Consider the following 12,422-nt stretch of genomic DNA (forward strand, 5'->3'; position numbering starts at 1 on the left):
GCTTGTTCAGCCTGGAAAAAAGAAGGCTGTGGGGTGACCTCATTGCAGACTTTCAATACCTAAAGGGAGCCTACAAAGAGGAGGGGAATCAACTCTTTGAAATTGTTGATAATTGCAGGACGAGGGGAAATGGTTTTAAGTTGAGGGAGGGGAGATTTAGGTTGGACGTCAGGGGGAAATTCTTTACTATGAGAGTGGTGAGGTGCTGGCACAGGCTGCCCAGAGAGGCTGTGGATGCCCTGTCCCTGGATGTGTTCAAGGCCAGACTGGATGGGGCCCTGGGCAGCCTTTTCTAGTATTAAAAGGGGAGGTTGGTGGCTGTGCCTGCGGCAGGAGGGTTGGAGATTCATGATCCTTGAAGTCCCTTCCAACCCTGGCTATTCTGTGATTTGTGATTCTATGATTCTGTGACAGAAAAACAGCTACATTGTCATTTAAGATGATGAGGACATCAAGAATATTTCTAGATCACAGGTTGAATTGACCAAATAAAGCCAAGAAAACTATTTGCTTTGGCTACAAAGTGATCAAATTACTTTTAACCACATACTCACATAATTTCTGTCATGTTTTATTTTTAGATGTGTAATTCTTTGCTCATAATTTGATCTGTCCGATAGTAAAGCCATTCTGGCAGAAGTACTGCATTAGTGAAAGAAAGGTGGAAGGGAGATATCAGTTTAATTCATTTACCAGAAATTCTACTGCTTCTCTCAGCGGAGACTATTAGGGAATAGGACAATATTAAAAAATATTTTTTTTCCGGATCTAAAATGCTAGTTTCAGGTAGATGAGCTTGTAAATCATTGAATAGGTATTACTGGAAAAGACTTCTAAGATCATCTGCATACCTACCACCAGTACTGTCCACTAAGCCATGTTCCTTAGTACCACACCTGTTTCTTGCACACCTGCAGGGATCTTGACTCAATCACCTCCCTGGGCAGTGTGTTCCATTGTCTGACCACTCCTTCAGAGAAGTTTTTCCTAAGCACAGAATCACAGAATCAGAGGGGTTAGAAGGGATCTCAAGAGATCATCAAGTCCAACTCCCTTGCTAGAGCAGGTTCCGTACAATAGGTCAAACAGATAGGCATCTATTTGTGTTTTGAATATCTCCATAGGAGACACTACAACCTCTCTGGGCAACCTGTTCCAGTGCTCTGTTACTCTTACCGTACTTCTGCATGTTTGTATGAAACTTCCTATGTACAACTTTTAGCCCATTGCTCCTTGTCCTGTCACTACACACCACTGAAAAGAGTCTGGCCTCTTACATTTGCTTCTCACCTCCCTTTTGATATTTATAAATATTTATCAGATCCCCTCTTGGTCTTCTTTTCCCCATACTGAACAGACCGAAGTATTTAGCTTTTCCTATGCTGATCCTATACACCATGAACCTCCCCTGGTACAACTTCTGGCCATTCCCTCTCATCCTGACATATAACTCTTCCATATTTACAAGTGGGATATTTATCTAATGACATCAAACTATGGTATAGTCAGCTGTCTTTGGTGCTGAGAATCATTTGTTGAGAACAAGGAACGCTTGCTCTTTGAGAGAGTTATTGGCAATTTCAGTTCAGAGATCCTGCAATGGAACTTTATTTCACAAGTCAAGACAGGCCTACCATGTAATTAATTCCTGAACTAAAAGTTGTCCTGAGTCTTAGGAGCTTCAAAAGTAAATTAAAGAACAAACTGAGCAAATGAACTGCTAATTAATAGATACCATGCTGCCTGTGAAGGAAACTTACATATATGGTATTTTTTACAAAAGTGCCCTTTGTAGAATATGTTCAGAGCCCTCCTCAAATGCTCAGTCCAAAAATAGATTGCAGTTACTAACAGTTGAGGGAGATGCTTGCGTTGGATCTGATGTCTTCAGTAGAGTGGATATAAGGATCTCCAAAGGACTAACATGGCTCCAGCAGAACCATCTGTCTGTACAAACTTAGCATGTCTTTTTGGATCCATGAACAACATTGTGACAAAATACATGAAAGGTTTTAGAAGTAATCTATGTTGGTGAACATTTTCCAGCTATGTTATTACAAGTATTTGCCTTTAAATTGGCTCACTTTGATTCCTTATTTAAAATAATCATAACTAAATTTCCTTTGAGACCCTAATTGCATATTTCAATAGGCACTGGAAAACAGTTAACGGCAAAATCTGCAGAATTTTGTGTACTACTCATCACATTTATGTTTTACTAATCATTTTATTCATTTTATTTGCTTTTTTGCCATGTGCAAACTATTTTTGAGGTACGCGTATGATTCAGCAGGTTTTCCCTCTGCACTGCACCGCAGAAAAATTATTTAGTAAAGCAAGGGAAGGAAATGGTGAGAGTGACAGTTCAGCCATTACTGAGGTTGTATAAGGGTGTACACGTCACCCTCCTCTGCTTTTTGCACAGTCAAGACAAAGAGCTCAAGTTCTTACCCCAACATCCAGCAGTGGGCAGAGCTGCTGCACTTGTGACAGTGATTTGGTTTTGGAAGGGAATTTGAGTAGAATTTTATGTGACACAAATACATAGCACATTACTTTTCTACCCTGCATTTCAGTATCAGGTTAGTGAAGCCTTCCAGCTCAGTACGTATTTTCTCTGATATACCTTCTGGCAGTATGCGGCAGCAGTTACATGCAAGCTCCTATCAGCTATACAAGTCCTTTTGAAATAATGTGCATTGCAAAGTTACTTTTTTATTACTTAAAACATCCCTTTCAACTTTCATTGTCACCAAGACAAAATGGCTTCAAACATAAAATTCCTCTAAAACAAACAAACAAATGAAGGGTCACGAATCCTTAAAAATAACAATGCTGCAGGTCTATTTTAGTAATTCTCTTGGCAGAGTAAAATGGAAGCTTCTTTTAAAAGAATTGCTTCCAAGTTTCAAGGGAACAAGTCGTAAATAGATTGTCCAGGAAATTCGCAAAGTTTGGGTATGATAATGAGAAAGTAGTTGATTAAAGTTTGAATTTGCCGTCGGAATGTGTTACTTGCGTCCCAGATGGGACTTCAGCACGTTTCTTTTCCTTAACTCTTCATTCTAAATTAAATGTCCATTCTTTCCTTAAAGAAGATTTCTTTAAGGCAGAGATAGCCTTTGAGCCAGGCGAGGAGAGGACGCATCTCAATAAAGGACACAGACGTCTTTGTGATGACAACAGGAAAAGCTCAAGAACGAAAAGAGAGCGGCGCTGAAGGATGTGTGCCAGAGTGGGACCAGGGAACCAGGAAGGGGGGAGGCAGGGGCCAGGCAGTGAAGAAGGTAAAGGAGCCCTGGAAGCCACTGTTATTCCAAGAGATGGCACAGATAGGCAGAGAGCAGGCTGTAGAGTGCAGCTGCTGACCTTTGGCAAGCTTCATGTTACAGCAGCAGCACTGACAGACTGCTCTGTCCCCAGTGGGATGCTGTCCTTCCATCCATCACAAGCAAAACACACTCTCCACAACTTCTCCCTGTGAACGTCCCCATTATTCAAGCAAGCTGCCATCATTCAGCATACAGCTAGTAAGAATTGGACACTTCAGAATTCTGAGGGAAAAGGAGATTTTGATTTCTTCACGAAAACATGACAGTTTATCACCATTCTCTGTGAAGAAAATCCAAAAGGGATTCTGACGCACTTCCAAATTTCCTCTTCTTTTTGAGGGGAAAACAAAAATAGAAGGGATTCCTTCATTTAGAAATAAAATTTAAAAAAAAGATTAACTTTCCTTTGGTCATCTGTCCCTCTATATGCATATTAAACTGGGAAAAAGACAAAAAAATGTTTGGCATTGTAAAGGCTTTTAGATCAGTCATAAATGGAAAATTGCATGTTCAAACTTGCTTTGCTATAAATAGTAGAAAATTTACAATAGTCAGTATGCTTCCTTCCAAAGGACCCTAAACCTTTTTAGAAGAAAACCTCTGAAGAGTACCATGATGAATTACTGACATTCAGTCATTCCGCTGAAACTCAGCACCTTGTCAGGAGCAGCACTACCCAGTTATTTAAGACAGGAAGTGAAATATATTTCACTTAATTGCAGGAATAATGCATATGGCTAGAGTAATACTTAGACTTGGTATTCGGTCACGTCACACATTTAATAGCAGTGTTGTTGGGACAAGTGTTATGCAATTCTCTGCCACCCAAGAGGTCAGCATCATTTCATCTGAATAAAGTGCCCTCAGCAGCAACTGGAGCACTGCACTGGCTCGGAAAGGCTGTGCTCATCTGCTAAACTGCAAACACTCTTCTCTACTCAATCCATTTCCCTGATATTTTCTGCTCAAAGCAGGATCTTTGTTAAACTTACTGGTTTTGAGAGTTGAAGAAGAGCTAGCACATAGGGTGTTGAAGCATCCTGTAGTGAGTTAGAGTCGCCTCTCACTTTTAGCTTGCTATTCTGATCTATGTATGCTTGCAAAACAAAAACAACATAAAAAAACAGTGCAAATTCTGCCAGATTTCAGCATGGACTTAACTGTAATATAAATCCTCAAATAAATTATCGCTAAAATTCATTCTGCTTTCCAGAATTTTTCTGCAAAGTTTCCTTTCCTTAAAAGTGACGTAAATAGCAAGATAAGTCGTGCAGGTAGCATCATCCAAACTTGCACATGACTGATCATTTCCACTGCAGGAGGTACCACATCAAGTATGTGCCATGAAAAACCTCTTGCATTTCAACCAAAAAGCATTTGTTATTTGCAAGTTTTCTTTACCTTTTGGCCATCCCCTTGTCCCAGAAGAGTTTTCTAAGGTATGTGTGGAATCATGGTCTCTCAGTTACATCCCCCACTCTGTTTTGTGAGAGTACGACAAGTTAATTGTGCCTGATGATATGGATGGCCCTTTCAAGTCATGGAAAATGATACTGCTTTGCTTATCACAGGTAGATAACCATTAATATTATGTGTCTCGTCTATGGGAAGAGAAAGGGACTTGTTTGTTTTGAAAGTTTTCAAAGGTAGGAGACAAAGGGTTCTGTGGGGACACCAGCAACAGTGCAGCCATACAGACTGAAATCAGAAGACTGGAACCTGCAGTAAAAATGGGTAAAAAAAAAACGCAGAAACCTGGCTGTTTCTTTCAGAAAAGCTAAGCTATTACCCTAAGGAATACAGCGATGTGGAAGTAGAACAATATCATATTCAACTCAGGCAGAGCTCCTGGCTGAAACTTCTTCTTGGTCAGCTCCTATTTTAACTGAACAAAATCCTAAAATCTGACTTATTCTTACTTGGGTCACCTGTAGCCAAATCTCTTAAAATAATTGACATACCTTAGAATGTGAGCCAGAAATACTCTTTTTTTTTTTTTTCCAAGAGAAGAGAATGTGGAGATGGAAGCCTTTAGTCTACTCTAGTATTAGTCATTATATCTTTTTTAGTAGCACTCAATGTCTATCTCACTCTGAGGAGTCCTATATTTTAAGTCAGTGGAAAATGTCTTATTAGCTTTGACTGGCTTTGGATCAAGCAGTAGGTGCCTGAGGGCTTCAGACAGTCCCATTTTCACAAGTGGAGTACAGCAGTATAGCAGTGCTATTTTAAAATCATATGATGTGCACCACATCACGGTAGCAAGTAACTTGATAACAAATAGCAAGTTTAGATTCCATCTGACAGATTTTGTGCCATTTGCAGAGAAAAGGTGCATAGAATTGCCAGGCAGGCAAGGAGCTGATTGAGGAGAGGAATCTCTCAACAGAGCTCAGTGGAACCATGGTGCTTCAGAGGAGGATGAGGATCCCAGACCCCTGGTGCCATAGTACTTTGCAGTAATTAGGGGTTCACTTGCTAAGGGTCAGAACATTTCTTTGACCTCTAAGAACTTCCTTAAAGAAGCAAAAATCAAACAAGAAAGCTCACTCTGCCTTTTCACATGAAAATAAAAATATATGATTTCTCTGTAATGATTTAAAACATTCAAAACTGTTTCTCTTTTGAAGCCTTTCAAAAAGACAGCTTTTGCCTCTGCTGACTGAAAAGATAATATTTCTCATATCTTGCAAAGAAGCAATGCATTTTATAGTTCTTCTAAAGTAATATTAAAATGACGAAGTTGGAGACAAGTTTCAATGATCTTACAAATAAAATAAAATAAAAATGATGTTAATCAGTTATTAATAAATGACATGTGTGTAGCTGATTTACAGAAGGTTGCAAAATACATATATATATCCAAAAGCATTTGTAGAGCAACAGAATTCAATTCTGTTCAATTCCAGGTCTGCAGGGTTGCAGTGCTGACTTCGAGCAACAGCTATAATATGTACACAAGTTCAGCTCTTCTCCAGAGTAAGACCTCCGAAGGAAAAAAATAAAAACAGTTAGAGATCCTTCAACTTGAAAGAAAATTGAAATCATACCATTATATGCTTGTATTTTCTGTGTGCTTTGCAGAACAAATGGTTCTTCCGATTCTCACTGGGCACACTTGACACTGAATCATAGAATCATAATGCTTGGAAGAAAACCACTAAGATTATCTACTCCAACCACCAACACATCCCCACTGTGCCCACTAACCATGTCTCTCAGTACCACATCACCTACCCATCTCTGCAATTTCTTTTTAAACAATTACATTAGAGATTCATTCTTCTCAAAATAAATCTTACCATTATAAGAATTGAGCAAACAACAATGATATTAAATTACCAACTTCTGTGAAATTAGGACTTTTCCCGTGATCCTAGGAATAAATTTCTCAAAAACAAATGCACAAAACATCATGAAATAACCTTGCTCCTGTTATTGGTGTTATGTAGAGGAAATTTCAAAGATTCTCATGCATCTTGCCTCTCTGAAAACATGATAGTTGTTATACACTTAAATAGTGTTAGTATTTAAGCATTACACTGCAGTTTTTCATAACTAGCAGAAATACTGCACACTCTGTCATTTTGAAGTAAATCTCCCATTTGAAAGAACTTTTATGAAAGAGTTCATTTTATCCGCATGAAAACTGAGGTATTTTGAAGAATTCTTTAGAAAAAGCCCTATTTACTAACTATAGTCTACATGCAAAATAATTTGTGAGAAACCACTGTGAGTATAAATTTTAGAGTGCTCATAAAACTTTATGTGTGGGACAAGTGAGGCCATATTACACTGAAAAGTGGACTCTGTCCATGGTGTTATCAGTTAGGTTAGTGGTTAATATATAATCTTCAGTCTACAAACCCTGAAAAAGGAACTCTCTGCACTCCGTGTCACCTAAAAAAATGTGTGGGTATAGTCACTTTCCATGATCTCATAACTTTATCACTGATATTGCTAACTTCAGAGAATTAAACTAATCAATAAATTTCCTTCCTTCCCTTTTTTTTTTTTTTTTTTTATTTTTTGGCCACACAGCATCTTTTCAGGCTAAAAAGCTTCTTTAATAGTTCTGCTGTTCTCCTGCTGAATTCAGCTTTTTATTACAGAATTTGTACCTACATAAAACATTGAAACTATTTTATCTTTTCATATACTATGTGATCCCAAACTGCAACACATAACATATAAGTATATAGATATATAATAAATATTTTCTTAGGTCTCTCAAAGATCTAATATACCATCTCTGATAGGATCCTCACGATATCAACAAAATTGGTCAAACAAGTTGTCACTGGTTTTAAAAATGAATTGTGTCTTTCGTCAACAACTTTTTAAAATGCCATGCTGTATTTTGCCAGCCTAATCTCTATCCCCAGCCTGATTTAAATGTGGAGATTCTTGTACTGCATTCTCTTCACAGACACCACAGGACCGACGTATCTAATGCAGAATTATGCAGACACCTCTAGATCTACGTTGTTGCCACTACTGCATGTTAAAAGTAGAAATCTTGCAGAAATACATTTTGTGCTAGGTAAGAGTGGATTTGGCTACACTGTTTTCCTTTAGTATGATACCCAGAGGAAGCTGTTACTCAAATAGCAATGGGAGTGCGTTCTTCAAGTTTCAGGGAGACATTGTGTTCCCTAATAGACCCTAAATAAAGACCCTATTCCCTAAATAAAGAGCTGACAAACCTGCCTTAGAAACTACGGAAGTTACTGAACTTTTTTTGAACCTCAAAGTTTTGGCTTATCACTTGGGCAACGGCTGGGTTCGTTCTTATTTATATCCCTGTTTAAAACAAGCAGATTAATTCTTAAGTTTGCTTTCAAATTCAGTCATAAATGGAATGTCTTAATTGTTTGTTAAAGGAACAGCAGGTTGTGGTCAGGGTCAAATGCCCCTGAGCTCAACAGATTTTAGCTTTGCATGGTACTAACTCTTGAGATGATGATAAGTAAGCAAAGCAAACTCAGAGGAGGATCTTCATGCTTTGTATGAGGGAAATGCTGAGTGTGCAAGTATGCAAGAGCAGGGAAGAGGGAGGAGGAGACCTGATTCCTTTTGACTGGGAATTTTTCAATACATTGGGCAGCACAGTATGTACTAGTACCTGGGCTATTGGTGCGTGCACTTCAGCAAGTATGGAATTCTGCAAGATTAGCAGCAGAATAATGCAAGATATCTCTGCTGGAGAGTTGACTTGAATCTTGGCAGAAAGGTTTAGGTATATGAGCTGGTTTGCTCCTAGTAGCTCATCACTTGCTTTGTAGTGAATCTGCTGACAGGAGCACAAACCTAGTGATGGTCCTCTAGCAGTGCTACTCCATAATTGCGTGGTTTTCTAGAATGGGTGAACTCCTTTCTGAGTCACTGTGAGTGATCATGAGGTTTGCAAAAACTCAAGAACTCATATAGGTATTGCAGAATGGCTGTTTTCATCCAAAGTACGTTTGACATGTGTAGGCACCTACAGCTGTCTATTTCTGCTGAGGTATGGTAAGATGTCCTTCACATGTTCATGAGGAAGGGCGAGGGCCTGGTGGATGGCAGAATAACAAGGCAGAGCAGAAGAGCTACCTGCAAGTGTGAGCTCACTAGCTGGGCCATGATCTGGCTGGGTGTTTTCTAATATAGAGCCCTAGGAAACAGGGGGATGAAAACACTTTTCATTACCTCATCACTATCATCTTAGACCTGATTCTGCCTTTTCATGGATGGATTACGAGAGGGCCTGGAAGGGTCAGATAGCAAAATGGAGGAAATAGAGTATTTTCTTTTTATGTAACCTAGGAAGCATCAGACACAAGTGTAGCACACCACACAGTCTCTGAGTCCCTCTCCCAGAACACAAGCAAATCTTTCCAAAAGGGAGAACTTGGCAGAACTAAATAAGGGGAGTCTCATCCTTGCCCCACAGCCATGGAAGTGGGTGTCAGCAGATTGCTGCAGCCTGGTGGCTGGCCCCTATCTCACTTGAGTATCAGACAGACTGCAGGGAAGAGAAAAGGGTTATTTCAACTCAGCCAAGAAGGATTTCAGCTCTTTGCTCTTCTGCTCCCAGTGTTTGGGTCTGAGGGACTAGTTCTGTTTGTTTTCCCTCAGAGAAGACCGATTGCCAACTTTTTCCATTTCTTGGAATGAAGGAACTGGCTTCGTTTATTTTCAGCACTCTCCAGGAAATGAGGCTGTTACATTTATTATCCTGAAGCTGGAAGGCCAGTTCAGTTACTTTAGTAGGTGTAGGGGCACAGTTGTTAAATTTATTGTGCTTTTTCCAAAGGGCTGAGCCTTGGAGCAAGTATGTTATTCCCACTAATTATGTGGTGCCTTCCCTGTGTCTTTGGCTGAACAGGCCAAATGTTCAAATCATGACCTGCCAGCAGAAGCAAAGACCTTGCATGGGCAATTCTGGTAAAAGAAAAATCCTACGAGCTGTGTAGAAATATCTCCATTGCTGCATTCCTGCAGCAGTGTCTGTATGATAGTGAGCGCAGCCATAGTATCAGCTCAGGGCAGTGAGGGCACAAGTGACTAAGGCTTGAAGCAATATGCCAGTCTGCTGCAAGACAAAAAGAAAATCCAGGTAACATTACACAAGAGAAAGGTACATTTCTTTCTCTGATCTCTTTTAGTGCTTACAAGATTTAGATAACACACTTATCATGAAGTAAATGGAGATATTTTGCAAGTTTTACTTGGTGTGGTAACAACTATTACCCTTTATACCTCTGTAAATACTCTGAAGTTTGCACGACTAAGGGCATAAATAAAGCTAACAAGCACAGCCTAACATCAAATACCTCCTAGCTTTTCATATGCATGCCTAATTAAATAATGAGGATGAATTTCTTTCAGGTTGTAATAAAATAAAATTGTATAAATAATTATTTAAACAAAGTACTCACATGTCCAGAATAAATTACCATCATGTTTTCTGATTACTAATGTTATGTTAGGAGTAAATGAATAATATTAAAATATTTAATTCATAGAGGGGTTATTTGCAGCACTAATATCAACAACAGTACATCTAACATTATTAGTGATCAAAAGAGACTGCTACAACACTAACATCTAACACAATAAATGATGAAAGTTTACTAGGCAAGCAAGACCCTGCTTGTAGAAGATATGGTCTCCCAGTCTTTATTTCTTGCATTTCTCTCATTCCAGTTTCTTTCCCAAGTACTTTCATTTCATCTAGACCACTAAAACATTGGTAATTAAGTAAGTTTTGTAAGGAAGCAAATGATCCGCAGCAGTAGATTGTTAGTTCTGTGATGGCTGCTGAACACTGACTTCACAAGATGCACCTGTGAGAGGGATGGGGCAATGGGAAGGACATGGTGCTGTTACTTACCACACACACTAATTTCAACATGTTTCCCAAGATGTATAAAAGGTCCTTCTGGGTAATCTCAGCAGAGCTTTGGTGTGGTAGGGCTGCCCTATAACCAGATGTTATATATTCACCTTGTCTTATGCCTTTTGATGACTCTCAAGCAGGTTTTAGAACAGGACTCCTGACAAGAGATTATGAATTAGATTAAATTAAATAGATGAAAGTTCCTGGGGATTTTTTGTGCAATTCTCTTCCTCCAGAACGTGCCATACATATTTCTGCAGTTTCCTTGACTTGCTCCACGTCTCCTGACTGTACTTAGGAACCTGTTCCAGTCAGTGATGAAGATGTCTCTTCCTCCCAGAGTGAAGGCAAAGGAATTACATCTATTAAAAACGATCAGAGGAAGAATTTATTTTCACAGATTTTGTCTCAATTTCTCTTTCTTCTCACTTTTGTCAGAATTCCAAGCCTTTTAAATAGAAAAATTAAAGGAGATATAAAGGCTTGCAAAAGTGTGAAAATGTCAAAGCAAAAATAAAATGTTATTCTTGTTTGAATATCTATTGGGTCATTGAAACTGCTGCTCCTTTGACATTCCTGCACACTCTACCATGAGGAGGAAATGATAAAATGCATGCAAAGCATTTGTTTTCAGCATTATTGTTGCGACCTGAGAAAATTCATCTTCTAAACTGTCTGTCTACTCTGTAAATCACATACAGTTTTTCTACCAGCTTTGCACTAGATTAAAATCTGTGCATTAAAAAGTTTTGGTGGCAGGATTTAAAATCACATAGGTATTAAAAGATTTTATTATCAATAAATCTCATGTGTAAATAGGTGAATAATGTGCCTTCCCTCTGTTGAGGACTCCTCCTCTCTGGGTAAGCTCATCTGTAAACACAAGCCCAACTGCTCATGCTGATGATTCAAATCCACTCTTATGCTCCTTTCTGTCCAAGCCCAGATCTCAGCTGTCTTCTCTCCGAGTGTCTAGCCATCGGCTCAAGCTTAGTGCAGCTCACCAGAGCTCTTAATCTTTCTTCTAAGCTTTCTTTGCTTCTTCTTTTTGCAGCCACAGTGGCTAACGTGATTGCCCTGTCTTCTGTGTAGTCCTTGAATTTGTCAGCACCTTCAGACCAGATCTTTCTCTGCCTCAGCTTCTCATATCAATGCACTGTGTAAATGACTGTACATAAAACTTCAAAGCTATAACCTTCCTCATACTACCATACAGATAAGATTAGCAGTCTGGGTTTCATTCTCCTGCATGTCTATTTCCACAAGATGGCCCTCTCTTGTTTTGGCAAGTGAGTGTTTTCTCACTCTTCTTTATCCGCAATTGAAAATAAGTTTCTTCTCCTCTCATTTCATCACAAGGACTCCCCCATTGCCAAGCACAGCATAATTTTCCTCTTTGTAGATTCCAGCCCCACTGTCATCTCTGATAAACAAGATATGTGCCAGCAATCATCACATATTTCGCATCATTACTTTTCCTACACTGCCTTCCCAGCCTGGGAAGAGTTCTCTGTAAAAAATGCACTGCGCACATGGTTCGTGTCTGAACTGCATAGACAATACAATGACAGAAATACAGAGATTTCACATTCAACTCTGCAAATGTTAGGAATGTATTCCTCAGTTACAGAACTAGGTTTAATTCATACTCCCTTACAGGAGATGTTAATGTCACCCCTATATGTTAAAAATATTACAATTGGATTATT

At 39.1% G+C, this 12,422-nt stretch overlaps 1 long non-coding RNA gene across 1 annotated transcript; it reads left to right on the plus strand.

The window, feature by feature from the left end:
* The first annotated feature begins 8,675 nt into the window (after positions 1–8,675).
* Positions 8,676–11,096, plus strand: LOC109366179. The gene is made up of 2 exons (XR_002112314.1): positions 8,676–8,838; positions 10,950–11,096. It is a non-coding gene; the product is annotated as an uncharacterized LOC109366179 (long non-coding RNA).
* Positions 11,097–12,422: the final 1,326 nt, after the last annotated feature.

The sequence above is a fragment of the Meleagris gallopavo genome, chromosome 2 (genome assembly GCF_000146605.3).
Source record: "Meleagris gallopavo isolate NT-WF06-2002-E0010 breed Aviagen turkey brand Nicholas breeding stock chromosome 2, Turkey_5.1, whole genome shotgun sequence".
Lineage (NCBI taxonomy): Eukaryota > Metazoa > Chordata > Aves > Galliformes > Phasianidae > Meleagris > Meleagris gallopavo.